Below are 13,863 nucleotides of genomic sequence, written 5' to 3'. Positions count from 1 at the left end.
TTATATTAAATCACATATTTTTTTTTCCATTCACATGTGATATGTTATAAAAATATATGTTGCAGAAGAGATTTTTCTTTCAAAACCTTATATATAGTCGTTTGTCACATGTGAACAAAAAACGTGAACAAATTCATTCACAAGCTCACAAGAGAGTACTTTGATGGTTTCTTAAAAAGTTTATTCTACAACATACTTATTTATATCATTTCACATGTGAATAAACAAAAAAAACATGTGAACAAATATATAATTTAAGAGTTTTAATGGTTCTTATAAAAAAATGTTTCACAAATAAGGAAATTATATATATATATATATATATATATATATATATATAATTGATTGTGAAATAAAGCTACAAAAGTAAAAGAAAGCTACGTGAAAGAAATAGTGTATAGATTAGTTTAAGGTGATTATTGGGATTTTTTATTTAATTTTTGAATAATATTTATGGTTTTAGTAAAAATATTAGATTTTAGGCCAGTGTTAAATACACGAGAGTTTATGACATTATCAATATTAGATGTTAGTTATTATACTTTAAAATTTAGCTAACTATTTTTATTAATAAAAAAATGATTCATATATTAAAACTTTGAATTTTATATTAAAATATTTTTTTTTTAAAAATCATCGAAATTATTTACTATGACATAATTAGTATTTATCGTTAATTAATTAATTTTGTATTTACAAGATAGAACATATTATTAAAATATATATTAGCTATTATTTTATTGGATATGTATAAGTTATTATTCTATTGCATATATATATATATATATAACAATGTCCTAAATTCATTCCTAAACAAGTAGGGACCTTTAGATGAATTCCATATTTGATTTAGAACCATTAGATCAAATTTAATTATTTCATCTTTATCAACGGGCAATGTTAATACTTATACTTTATATAATTAGACAAAATATATCCCATTTAAATAAATATTAATGATTAAAAGTGTAAATTAGTGGTGAAAAATAAAATAGTGTAAATTATGATTTTCAAAATATACCCTTTTTAATTATTATAATATACCATAAGTAGTAATATGTAAATCCTTCAAATCTCATTGACAAAAATAATATCCGAGCTATCATTAGCATTATGTTTAATTACGGAAGGCTAATAAACTAAATTTGTATATATATCCACGTATTGAAAAACTAAGGTATGGAAAACTCCAAATCCCAATAATTGATCACATTTTTTTGTTAAGGTTTTTTTTTATAACTGTTAGATTATCATGACTTTCAAATGAAACTAAAAAAAACCACACAAAAACAAAGAAATATAATTATATTAAGATTTTTTTTATAAATAAAGTTAATTCATCAATATATGTGAAGAAGTTCATTCGAAGCGTTATGAATTTCAGTTAGAGGTTCGTCTTCAAATGGTTTAAGGTGGTGACTAAGAAATGTAATATCTTCATGTAACATCTCGAACTTTCTAGTTAACGGTTGACTTTAGTTGTTAAGTCAAAATTTCGCGTCTATTAAATCTTTAGATGATTCACTGCGTCTATATGTTTAATATGCTTTAAATGCAAGGCTTTAATACCTTAATGATTGATGTGTATAAGTGTTTAAAGGTATATTTAAATGTCTTTAGAGGTGCTTAAAGTGTTTAATGTGTTGTAAGTGTTCCCTATAGGTGTTTTGAGCTAAATATGAATCGTTTGGAAGCTTAGGGACTAGTTTTGACATAGGTTTAAACTCAAAAACGGGTTAAGGGTCTTGTAACCTATCCTTAGACTCATAATACAGAGATTATACTCTTCCTTTGAAGCCCTAGTTGTCCCCTTGGTTCCATAGCATTCTATTATTCGATTTCATCGTCGTTTGGGTGATTCGAGGGTGTTTTGATCAAGTTTTGCATCCCCTTTGCTATCTCCAGGTAATTGATGATTAGCCACATTTATTTTATGCATAATAAGTCCTTTCAACCCATTGATTTCTGGTTTTAGGGTTTGGGTTGGATTCAATTACGTTTATATCGATTTTAGGTCATTACGGGTTTTAAATCGATTGTATAATGTTGGTATATGATTCAAGGATTAATTGGTGTTTTCAATGAATGATTTTGGTCTTATTTTAAGTTTATTTGATGTTCATAAGACCTGGAGTTGTGTTAAAGTCGTTTGGGATGTGTTTGGTTAGGTTTTGGAGTTGTTTTTCACGACTGGTCGTCGTAACTCCCGTTACGGTTGTGTAACTCCCGTTAGCTGGGTAATTGCGATAACACCTCCACTGTAACTCCCGTTACAAATTTTCATAACTCCCGTTAGGCGTGTAACTCCCGTTACAAATATTCGTAAGTCCCATTAGGGACTGATTTTTGTTAACATTTTTAAACGACTATAACTTTTGAACCGTAACTCCGTTTTTGACGAATAAGCTATCCACGAAATTTTGGGAGAGTCTATTTTCCAATGGTAATATCCTTTAAAGATGAATGAAACCTAAAAGTGTTCAGATGGTTAAAATAGTGAGCGAAGGTCAAGTTTTGTCGAGTTTAATGAACTCTAATCTAATGGTCGGATCTTTGTTGAATCAAGCATTGACATGGGTCAAGTATTTAAAGCTTGGTTATGATCATAAGTAAGAAGGTGATTAGATTGTTATTAATCATAATGATTATAGGTAGTCGGGAACACATACAAGACACTTTAAAGTTGCTTATTGATCGTTGTGCTCGTCATCAGGTAAGATACACTACTTTGACACGCTGAGAATTCAACAAAAAAAAACATAGTTTTCATATAATAACTTCCCCAAATGGTATCTTGTTTGCTTATGGGTATTCGGGATTATACGGGAGGTAATATGGGCTATGTATATGCATATTGAAGCTGAAATGCTACCCCATAGATATGTGACGTTATGATATGATATGAAATGCTTTGAGTTGTTATGAAATACATTATGAAATGAAATATGTTATGCAATGAAAGATGATATGTAATGATATGTCATGAAATGTCATGCAATGATATGAGATGTAATGATATGCTATGAAATGATATGTAATGTCTTGAGATGAATTGAAATGTGATATATATTGATGATATGTATAATGTGCATGACTACATGGCTTGTTCATCTAGTTCACTAAACTTATCAAGTTGCCATGACACGTGCACGTTTAAGGGCCCAAATGTAAAAGATGATATGAGATGATGTTTAGGTAACGTGGACACCTAAACTATATGTGATGTAAACCGAACTCGTATATGATATGAAAGTGTTAAGCTTAACCCGTAATTGCCCTTGCCCGGTGAGTGCATATAATCCATATATGGTTGCTTGGGTGGCTCCTTGCAACGTAATTACGTGGTTTGAGTATCTCCGGGTGGAGTGATTACCCATCAATGTCTTTGAACATACGGACTACTCCTGGATTGGCTTGCCATTCCTTAATGACACTGATGGACCGCTGAAAAGCTTATCCATCGAGTCGGGTGTGAGGTTCCCTGTTAGGTCTTATGACCGCCTACACACAAACTTACACCTTATATGTGATGAGTGACTTATGTCACGCCTAATGTAAGTGACTTATGTCGCACTATAAGATGATGCTTATATGTTATATGTAAAGTAAAAGATGATTAGGCACAGTTAGGTGATTCAACCTATGATGATGATGTTTGATGCGGTGATATGTTATGGATGATGTGATGCATCGATGTGATATGTGCCTTGACGATGTAATTATGACTTTTATGTAATGTTTTAAATGGACAAATGTTTTATAAACTTTGTGTTATCTTACTTAGCTAATCCGTTAGCTAACACTTGCTCTTTTAAAATGTGTTGTGCCTTCAGGTCCAACATTAGTGAGCAGGTAGATGTGAGAAGACGTGAGGCATGGGTAGATGATCTTGAAACTGGCTATAGTTTACCCATAGTAGCTGCTCGCTTTAGACATTTGCTTTACGTTTAGATAATAATGACTTGTATTGATAATGTAGTCGGTTGTTTGATGTTGGGCAACCGATGGGTTTCCATTTAGACTTATTTTGATGATATGGCTAGTAACACCATTTAATGAATAAACCAAACAAATTTTGCTGGTTTGGACTTTTAAAGTTAACTTCCGCTTTCTTTTGACGCCGTTAGGCGAAAGTTTTTGGAAATCCATGTTTTTAAACGACGGGTGTTACACTTCATGTGGCAAGCGGCTCTTAATCGACTTCCCACCTATAAGGCCCTTTAAGATCGGAACTGTTTTTTTTTGTGCTCTTACGTGTGTGTTATGTGATTCTTGGGACGAAACTATCGATCATCTCATTTTTTATTGCCAATTCGCAGGATTGTTACGGAGTCGTATTTGGTCTTGGTGCAAGGTTAGCTTTCCTATTTTTTTCTTCTATTATTCAACTTATAGAGGTATGCGACAAGGTGGCTATGGACAAGAAGACTAGGAACTTATTAAAGGCATTATTTTTGTTACGTGTTGGTGTATATGGAAGACAAGAAATGAGAAGATTTTTGAACAAGCAGATATTAGACTAGGTAAGGTTTTTCAAAAGATGAAAACATAGATTTTTTGTGGTATTCTTGTAGAACGAAAAAAAGGTCTATTAGTTGGAAGGATTGAAATTTGTTTAATATAACATGATACTCTTGTAAATATTTGCCTACTCCGTAATTACGGAGTAGTGATATATAGCAAGGTTGTAGAACTCGGGGATCGGGATCGGTGAGGTGAGGTGGGGAGACGGGAGATTTTGAAAAATCGGGGAGATATCGGATTGGGTGAATAATGATAATAATTTATGGAAATATATGTAATAAAAGTTTAAATATATATTAAAAACTCATAAATCTTGAACTTTTGGTATAACTTTTTCAAAAAAATGAGAAATATAAATAGATATAAATATAAATATATAAGATATTCTGCGAATATAGATTCTTTTTTTTTAACAAACTCTTTTTTTGACTTTGACCCGATATTCCGATATTTGACCCGATCTAACGAGTTTTCCAACGTTAACTAGCGTTGACCCAATATTTGATCGATCCTAGTCATCCTGTCTCCTGGACTGACCGATTCCGATATTTGATCCGATATCTCGGCCGAGACGGGCGAGATTTACAACACTATCATATAGTGAATGAAACTTACTTTTCAAAAAAATATATATATGACATACACTTCAAAAATAGTCTAATTTACGTGAGGTCATTTTAATTTTTATTACTTTTAAAATAGTAACTCCATTTTTAAATTATACGAAAGCCTGAGATGGAACCTAGAACTTTCAAAAAATCACCAATTAATTCACCCTATCGATTTGAAAAGTGGATTCGAACGCAGGTGATCCTTCCAAGGCCAAAGACCTTACCAACAAAAGCTTATATATGTACATATATATATATATCTAATTAATAAAACAGTAATTATCCAAGCATTCTAAGACATCCTCGTTATTATAAAGCTACCCTTAAATATTGCCACATAGGATTTATCCTAGGTGGCATCCCCATATTTTTTTACAATATATTTATTTATATTTTCATTTATTTATATTTATAAAAAATACACACATTACTTGTGGTAAATATATTGTTTATTTCTAAAAAATTATTTTTCCAAAAATACACACATTACTTGTGGTAAATATATTGTTTATTTTTATACAAATATGCTTCCTAATGGCCATCGACACAATTATATAAAATTCTTAAGTTTTCTCTTTAATTTTGTTCTTCACCACTTTCAATATGCAAGTTAACCGATTTGTTATGTTTCATGTGTTCTATTGCATGTCTTTTTTATTTTTCTTAATTTATTAGTTATGACACAACTTAATTACAGTAAGATTTATCTTTTCTTTGCTTTATTGTTATTGTTATTCAACTACAATACTTTTTTTCTTAGATTTTGGGTGACTATTTTTAATGGCAAATCTCATAATGGTTATTAATCAAAGGTGTTAGTGAAAAATCTTTCGTTTTTGTATATAAAATTTTTGGTTTCAGTTAATAATTAACAACATAAATAATAAATAGACTGAGTTTATATATACTATTAAAACAGAAAAACAATTTGTTAATAATTGTTAGCGTATATATATAATTTTAGCCAACACTTAATTGAACTGTATTTTTAAACAATTGCGCATCGCGCGGGGTAAAAGACCTAGTATATATATTTATATATAGGGAAAAGTGAATTTAAGGCTGTCTAACACCTAAGCTTAGGTATGGAACCCCTCACATACAAATTTTTTAATATTTCTTGATTAATGAATAAATGTTTGGGCCCCATGAATTTTATTGATTAAAAAAATAATATGTGAGTGTTCCACTTATAAGCTTAGGTACCTAACAGCTTTATATTCTCATCCCCATATATATATATATATATATATATCATGAAACTTAAAAAGTAAGATTCCGATGACTCAATTTTATAATATATTCTTGATTTATTACATTGGAATTATTGGTTAAAAAGTGCAAATTTATGTGATATATATTAGTTATTATTTTATCCAACATATATATTAGCTATTAATTTTGATTTATTATATTAAAATTATTGGTTAAAAAATGTAAATTTGTGATGAAAAACAAAAAAATGTAAACTAAAGTCAAAATTGATAATAAAAATCAACTGAGAAAACTAAGAGTTGTAATTCGTCAATAAATTATTAGTATAATTGTGTTTTAGTATATTAAAAAAAAGATACATACGTATCGTCTTAAACAATGTGGGGGTTGACTGCGTCAAATGGAGTAGTTGAAAATTTGATAACAAAATGTAGATATATAGATATAGATATGTGTCTGTGTCTGTGTAGGAACCACACCCAACACCCACACTCCTGCTAGCTTCTCATCCGTCCCTAGCCGGCCCTAAACGAATTTACCGTTTTACCTCCTTTCTATACAATCTACATTTTATGATTTTCTTTTTCTATTTTTTTTTCTTTGTCGACAAATAAATCTAGGATACCATAAACTAACACACATGTTACTTTTTTCTTTTCTTGTTAATAAAATAGTTTATATCTATATCTATATCTATCTATATGTTAACTAAAATAGTACTGTAGTTATCAAACCTGATTAAAACTACTCCTAACCTAATCCCGAACCTCAATAAACCTTTATTATTTCCCGAAGCAACCATAATTATTTGAATTTTTAGTAGTTATTAAAAGAAAAAAGAACACGCGGACCTAAAGGTCACCCGGTTTCATGCGACCCATTTAAACAACCCCTGATTTCTTTTCTTTTCTTTTCTTCCCTGTTTAGCATTTTTCTTTTATCACATGCCCTAATCTATTCATTACAATAACAATAATTTCTAATCATCGTAAATATATACTGATTATATATATTATCTTCCATCATTCCTTAATTTAAGTTTTGATGCATGATGGCCAGGTTTGTTTGTTACCTACTTTTTATGCTTATGTGAATTGCAATTTGTGTTGTTTAGGTCACCTATTATATGAATATATCTCTTCCACTCATTAATGCTTAGATGGAAAAAATACGGCCCCATGGGAGCCAATTATTGAATCATGATGGAATAAGATAGCACACAGTGTTTGGACTAGAAAAACAAACATGAATAAGGTTGTTATTGGTCTTTTAATAACTATAATCAACAAAATCTTGAAGAAAATATTATTAAGCTGATGAATATGTCAAATGTGATTTGTCCCTGGTCTATTTTGATGTATTACACAATGTGCTTGACCTGCCTAACCCGTTACTTAACGTGCCTTTTTGTAGTACAATTTAAGTGGTTGGAGCTTGTGAAACAAGTTTAGTCGTTAAGACGAAACGGCTTTCTGGGAATAGACAATCCAATCCACAAGACGTGGATTGTTTCTTTTTAAGATAACTTGCCTGAATTTAGTTAAAATTCCATTTTAATGTTTAATATCCATATATGGCATGAAAACATGTAGATTGTAGCCTTTCTATGAAACTATAGATATTCTTAATTATATTATTGGTAGTAGACAAATTTTGTTTTGGTTTACATTAGGACGGGACAATGAAGGTTATATCATTCTACCAACGACCCTGTGCATTATGCATTCGGTCTGCAAATGGCGTAATTTCCAGTGTTACCCTTCACCCGCCCGACTATTCTGGTGGTACATTGACTTATGAGGTGACAAATTCATCTGCTTATCTGTTCCATTTTTATAAAAAAAAACTATTAAAATGTGATATAGGGTCTTATCTATTGATTGTTAAATTTTCATGAAAATTATACACCTTTTATTTAATATCTTTCTTAAGGGTTGTTTTGAGATAATTTCATTGGTGGGATCATTTCTTCCGTCCGATAAGGGAGGAATAAGGAACATATCGATTGGGATAAGTGTTTCTCTGTCAAGCCCTGATGGGCGGGTCGTTGGTGGCAGTGTGGCAAGTCTATTGGGGGCTGCCACTCCGGTGCAGGTATATGTATTTCTCAATCTACGAATAGTTGTATCTGAACTTTTCTACCAATTGAAGCAAGGTTCATTAAACTATTGTTCGGGTTTTCACAATAATCAGATTATAGTAGGAAGTTTCTTGAATGGTGTCAAGCAAGATCAGAAGACTACCAAGAAACGAAAAAATAACATAACCATCACAATCCCAACAACCGGTGTGGTTCCCGTTCCCTTTCATGCAACAGTAGTACCTGTGTCACCACCAGCACCAACATCGTCACATACATATGTTTTTATTGTTCACATATCTAAAAAGTTGTTTGTATTCTGATTCGATTTTTATAGGTATTATTTTAAATGCTTTTTTTTTTTTTATTTTGCTTAAAGTTTGTGAAAAACGCTTTCTACAACCTAAGCATATTTTTTTCCCGTCTGAATGGTTCACTGCCTATTATTTCTGAGGAGAAGGTGTATGTTGGTCGCTGATCGATATGTCCTAAATTTCATAGTCAGTTCCAACTTAGTATCACTGAATGAAACTACAGAAGATAACAGTTTTGAAGATGCATCAGGGATATATGTTTTAATGAAAGTTAAAGATCCAGCTAAGTCATGTGCCACCTTTTGGAGACAGAGTACAGAAGTAACATCCTTGATGATATGTTTGAGGTAAATGAAGTTGCTTTTTTGCTTATTTTTTTATTTTATTATAAGTGGGTTTTAAGCTGAAAATTGGGCAGCTTGGATGGATTGGGTAATCGGGCAATATGGATTCTTGTCTACATGGGTAATTTTTTGTACAGATAAAAATGAGCCAGGTCGTTGACACCTGCCATTGTTCAAATTTTAAATATATTATAAATTGTTTGCATTTCAAATATAATTAAAATTATTATATTAGTTCAATAATAATACGATTTTCTGATTTTTCACGCAATATAATTAACATTTGACAAATTTCCCACTCCATCTTCAACTACACTAATGTAGACGTGCAAGATGGGCTGGTGAATATGGGTACGGGTTTGAACATGTGACAAAATGGCGGACTGGGTTGACCATTTCTTAAACTATTTTATTTGAAATGGTGATTATGATTATAAAGTTAGTAACCCCCTTCGTTACAGCCATATCATGAATGTTTCGGGTTGTATATAGTGGAAGTTCTAGCTTTTCCAATAGAATTTGTCAAGCTATCATTGTTTTTATAGAATTTTAAGCAATGTGGTATGTATTATAAGGGTTAACTTGAAGCTCCCCTTGTTTACATCTTTGGGTAGAGGTAAGACTGTTTACAACTCACCTCCCCCATACCCCGCTCAGGGATTGGTTACAGTTGTTGTTGTTGTTGAAGCTCCCCTTGTTTAGTAGTATATTTAAGTTTTATTAATGGGTCTGGCTACAGCTGGGTGTGAAGTTGCAGTACTAAAGATTTTTTATGTCATAGGTTATGGAATGTGTACATCAAACACATATCTTAGCTGCAATGGAATTGGATTCTGTACATTCTTATCCATGCTCTAAAATTTTCAACACCAACTTTGGCACTTTGCATAAGATTTATGACATGTAAAAGATTTACGTTAATCATTTTTTGTCCAGGTAATCTAATGACATATATTTTGTTACTTTTATAATTTTATTTTCCAGTTTTAGTGAGTTTTAGAGAGTTTGTTGCTTTTGTAGAAGAGGATACCTCCTGTGCTAAGAGTTGTGACCTTCAACCCTATATATGCAGTTGACTTAAACATAGAGGTTGTCAATTCTGAAGATGAGATATGTCATGCCAGCAACGAATTGCAAGATTTTTCAAATGTTTATGCATAAAACTCTACATAGATTTATAGTACATAAATAGGCTTTTATATCAATCTATATCCCATTTTAAATTACATATATGCCTTAAGTGCAAGTTTTTAATGCATAAATACAATGCTTTTAAAAAATGTTTTAGACATATATGTAATTATGTCTTTAAAATAGGACATATATGAAAATCTCCTCATCTTAAACATGTATAAGGGAATCGCTTATTTGGTTTTAAACCAAATTATTATGCCAGTTTCCGAAAAGAGTTGTTCACGCAGCAATGCAATGCACGGGCAGCAACTAACTAATTATTAATAACTAGGTAGCCCGGGCCGCCCGTTGGGCGGCATCGGGTATTAAAAGAGCGTTGATGTGTATGGGTAAAAGTGACGGAACCGTTGTTGATCAAAGACATGCGCCGAGTGCCAATAGAACCATAAACTTTTTATAAAAACAGTTAGTATTCATTTAATTCAATATAAAAACAACTGGTAAAATAAATAAAGTTGTCACATATCAAATACTATTATTTTATAAAATAATTTAAAAACAAACTCAAAAATCAAACGAGAACAAAAAATTATAACGAAAAGAAAATTGAATAACATATATGCAATACAAAATTTTACAAAAAAAATAACAAAAAGTTTATTAAAAATATGGTAGAAAGCAAAAAAATTTAAAAACTGTAAATATACAAATGGAATATTAATTAAAACATAATGTTGTAAAAAAATGCTATAAAAAAGATAATGTTACAAAGTATAAACAAAATTGTAAAATACAAGCCAAAAAAGCAAAAAGCTAAACAAAAGTTAAGACTAAATGTATATAATAAATGTAAAAAAAAAAAAATAAGTTACAAAATAATGTCATTCCATGATATATGTTAAGGGTCTAAAAAGAAGGAAAAAAGTAGCAATGTACCAATACACCATCATGTTTATGTCACTCAAAAGAATAATAAGAAAGAAAAAATGTTGATAAAATAAACTCAAAAGTCAAAAGAAAATAATAAGAATCAACAGAATATATGTAAACAATTTAATATCAGAAATTTGTTTAAAAATATAACAAATGTTTTAGATTTTTTTTTAAAAAGAAACAAAATATTAAAATTAATACTATTACACAAAAAATAAATGTTTATAAAACCCCAACAGTAAAATCTAAAAACAAAAAATTTAAAAAAAGTTTTTTTTTTAATTTTAAAAATGATAATGTTTAAATAAAATCATGTTACTTAAATTAGTTTGAAATAAAATCAAATGAAACAATAAGGGACAAGAGTATAAATATGAATCTGTTTAAATATAAAACTCTAAGGTTATATATGAAAATTATGTGGGTGCAAAAATAAAGGAATTAAAAGTTCAAAATTGGGGGGGGGGGGGGGGGGGGGGGGGGGGCTTTAAGCATATATGATATATGTTTTATTTATACTGAAAATGAAGATGAAGACAAAATAGCTACTATTCACATCCACTTCCTTTATTAAAGAAGGTAATTGCTGATATATACATTATAAACTTTTAGCCAACACTTAATTCAAATAAATAGTCTAAAAATGATTAATCTTTTTAACTAAATACTCTAAAAATCTTTCTAAAATTTTTATGTGGATATTTATGGTCAATATAATATAACAATATCATATAAAAGGATTATATAATAATTTTGTAGACGGATTTTATACATACTTTCTTTTGTTTAGGAACAAACTTTACATGCATCAAAATACTTCTGCAGTCAAGGTTTTTATACACTAAGATTGTGATCTTTTTAGTGAAGTCTTTTTCACTTTTGATATTTGTAAGTTAGCTAATTTCACTTTTAATACTTTCCATAAATAATTAGTAGATTTAAAAATCTAGAATTAATTATGTTAAATAATTATATGACATCATATTTTAGATTAATTAAGGGAAATGATCCCTTCATAACACAAATTTACCATACACAACAATATATGCATTAAATAGTTGTACAGTATAACTGTCTAATGCACATATTGTTGTGTATGGTAAAATTGTGTTGTGTAGGAATCACCTCTTATTAATTAATGACTCAAATGCATTTAGGAAACATCACTGTCTCATAATCTTAAATGTTGCTCTAAAATCTACTGAAAAATATACTACTGATGAGTTTACATAAAATGCAGACAAAACAACGCAAGATATTGCCACCAGCAACGCAAGAAATGTTAAGACACATACACCATTGATTCAACAAGATGCCAAACTTAGTGAAATGTTCACTTTTAGATCATCTGTTAGAACTAGAAATTGTTGATTTCTGTCATCAACCAACGACATTTTATCACCACCCAAATGTTATCGTCTTTATAGAACGTCCATATTTTATGTTCTAACCCTACATTCTTCCTCATATTTTATTTGATTCGATAAATCATGGCTCAGAATCTCAAATCGACAGATTAAAATGTAAATGAGTCTAAAGTGGAACATCTTAAGTAAATTGCAGGGGCATGATGTATTTGCGCATTCAGATATTCAACATTAGTCGAACTACTTATGCATGGTATTAGGGATGAGCCTAATGCACACTTATGCTGGTGTATATAAGCAAATCGATTAAAACTCAAAAGTTAAACTTGGTTAGAATTCCATACAGTATTAGCATACTTTTCTGAATGGGATTGGACAAGGATTACTGAAGAACAAGACTTGAAGGAATGCTTCTGTCTGTTCAAGTCCGTGTGGAATTACTGCCTAATGAAATGACTCAAGTCGACTCCTCATCATAAGTACTTTTTTACAGTTCTTTTCATTTAGATTGGTTATGTTGCTGTGTCGGATTTCATTTCTTTTCTACTATATAGGTGTTACATACTCTATTTTCATATTTCATACAATGTAGAAATCTGAATCTTTTTGTAACTGGCATTTGGCAGCAAAATGGTAAAGAATATAACTATTTTGTATTTTTCTTTAAGATAGCTTACTAATAGCCCAGCAGAAGCCCAAAAAAGGTCCAAATGGTTAAAAACCGACTCAATATTGGTCCATTCCTTGGGTTTCTGTTCTCTGTTTTTTGGTCTTGGGGTTTGACTGGTTCGGTCCAGTCCGGGCCGGGTGTTGCCATGTTGACCCGAACTCAACCCTACGCTACATTGTACTTTAACACACTTGAGTAACATATTTGAAACTTAAGGGGTACCTTATAATGTTTTAAATCGTTTTGTTATGCATGTTTCTGTTATCTACTTCCTCCCAGACATTGGAATGGATTTTTGGCTATATTCATTATACCGTATCACCCATCCGTTTATATCACCCAGACTGCTTAATGGCTATAGTTTTAGGTGGTAAAATGAGCATGCAGTTAATTGTGCAAAAAGGTAACTTTTAAGGGCGAGTCAAAAAAGGTTGGTTTTAGCTAGCTTAATAGTAAAAAATATTTTTACCAATCTGACATGTGATCAGTTATTATCACTAACATATACCCCAACTTGACAAATTTTCACATAATAAAAGGGATAAATAGTGATGGTCATTGTATGTTACTATGTAGGGACAGACATATAGTTTGGCAGGATGTGTGCATGAGTCTGTAAGTGTCATGTGTACACACACTCCACATCCACATAGCAGATATTCTGTTAAATC

General features: G+C 30.6%; 1 long non-coding RNA gene across 4 annotated transcripts; it reads left to right on the top strand.

Annotated features, from left to right (window-relative positions):
- Positions 1 to 7,273: 7,273 nt before the first annotated feature.
- Positions 7,274 to 10,314, top strand: LOC122603619. Of its 4 annotated transcripts, none has more exons than XR_006324477.1 (6): positions 7,274 to 7,409; positions 8,023 to 8,444; positions 8,544 to 8,767; positions 8,891 to 9,091; positions 9,870 to 10,024; positions 10,109 to 10,314. It is a non-coding gene; the product is annotated as an uncharacterized LOC122603619 (long non-coding RNA). The 4 variants fall into 4 exon arrangements; XR_006324476.1 differs by lacking the exon at positions 7,274 to 7,409 and having other exon boundaries at positions 7,466 to 8,151; positions 8,283 to 8,444; XR_006324478.1 differs by lacking the exon at positions 7,274 to 7,409 and having other exon boundaries at positions 7,467 to 8,444; positions 8,888 to 9,091.
- The last annotated feature ends 3,549 nt before the right edge of the window (positions 10,315 to 13,863 follow it).

Source organism: Erigeron canadensis, chromosome 6 (assembly GCF_010389155.1).
Source record: "Erigeron canadensis isolate Cc75 chromosome 6, C_canadensis_v1, whole genome shotgun sequence".
NCBI lineage: Eukaryota > Viridiplantae > Streptophyta > Magnoliopsida > Asterales > Asteraceae > Erigeron > Erigeron canadensis.
This window is presented reverse-complemented; position numbering and strand designations above follow the sequence as displayed.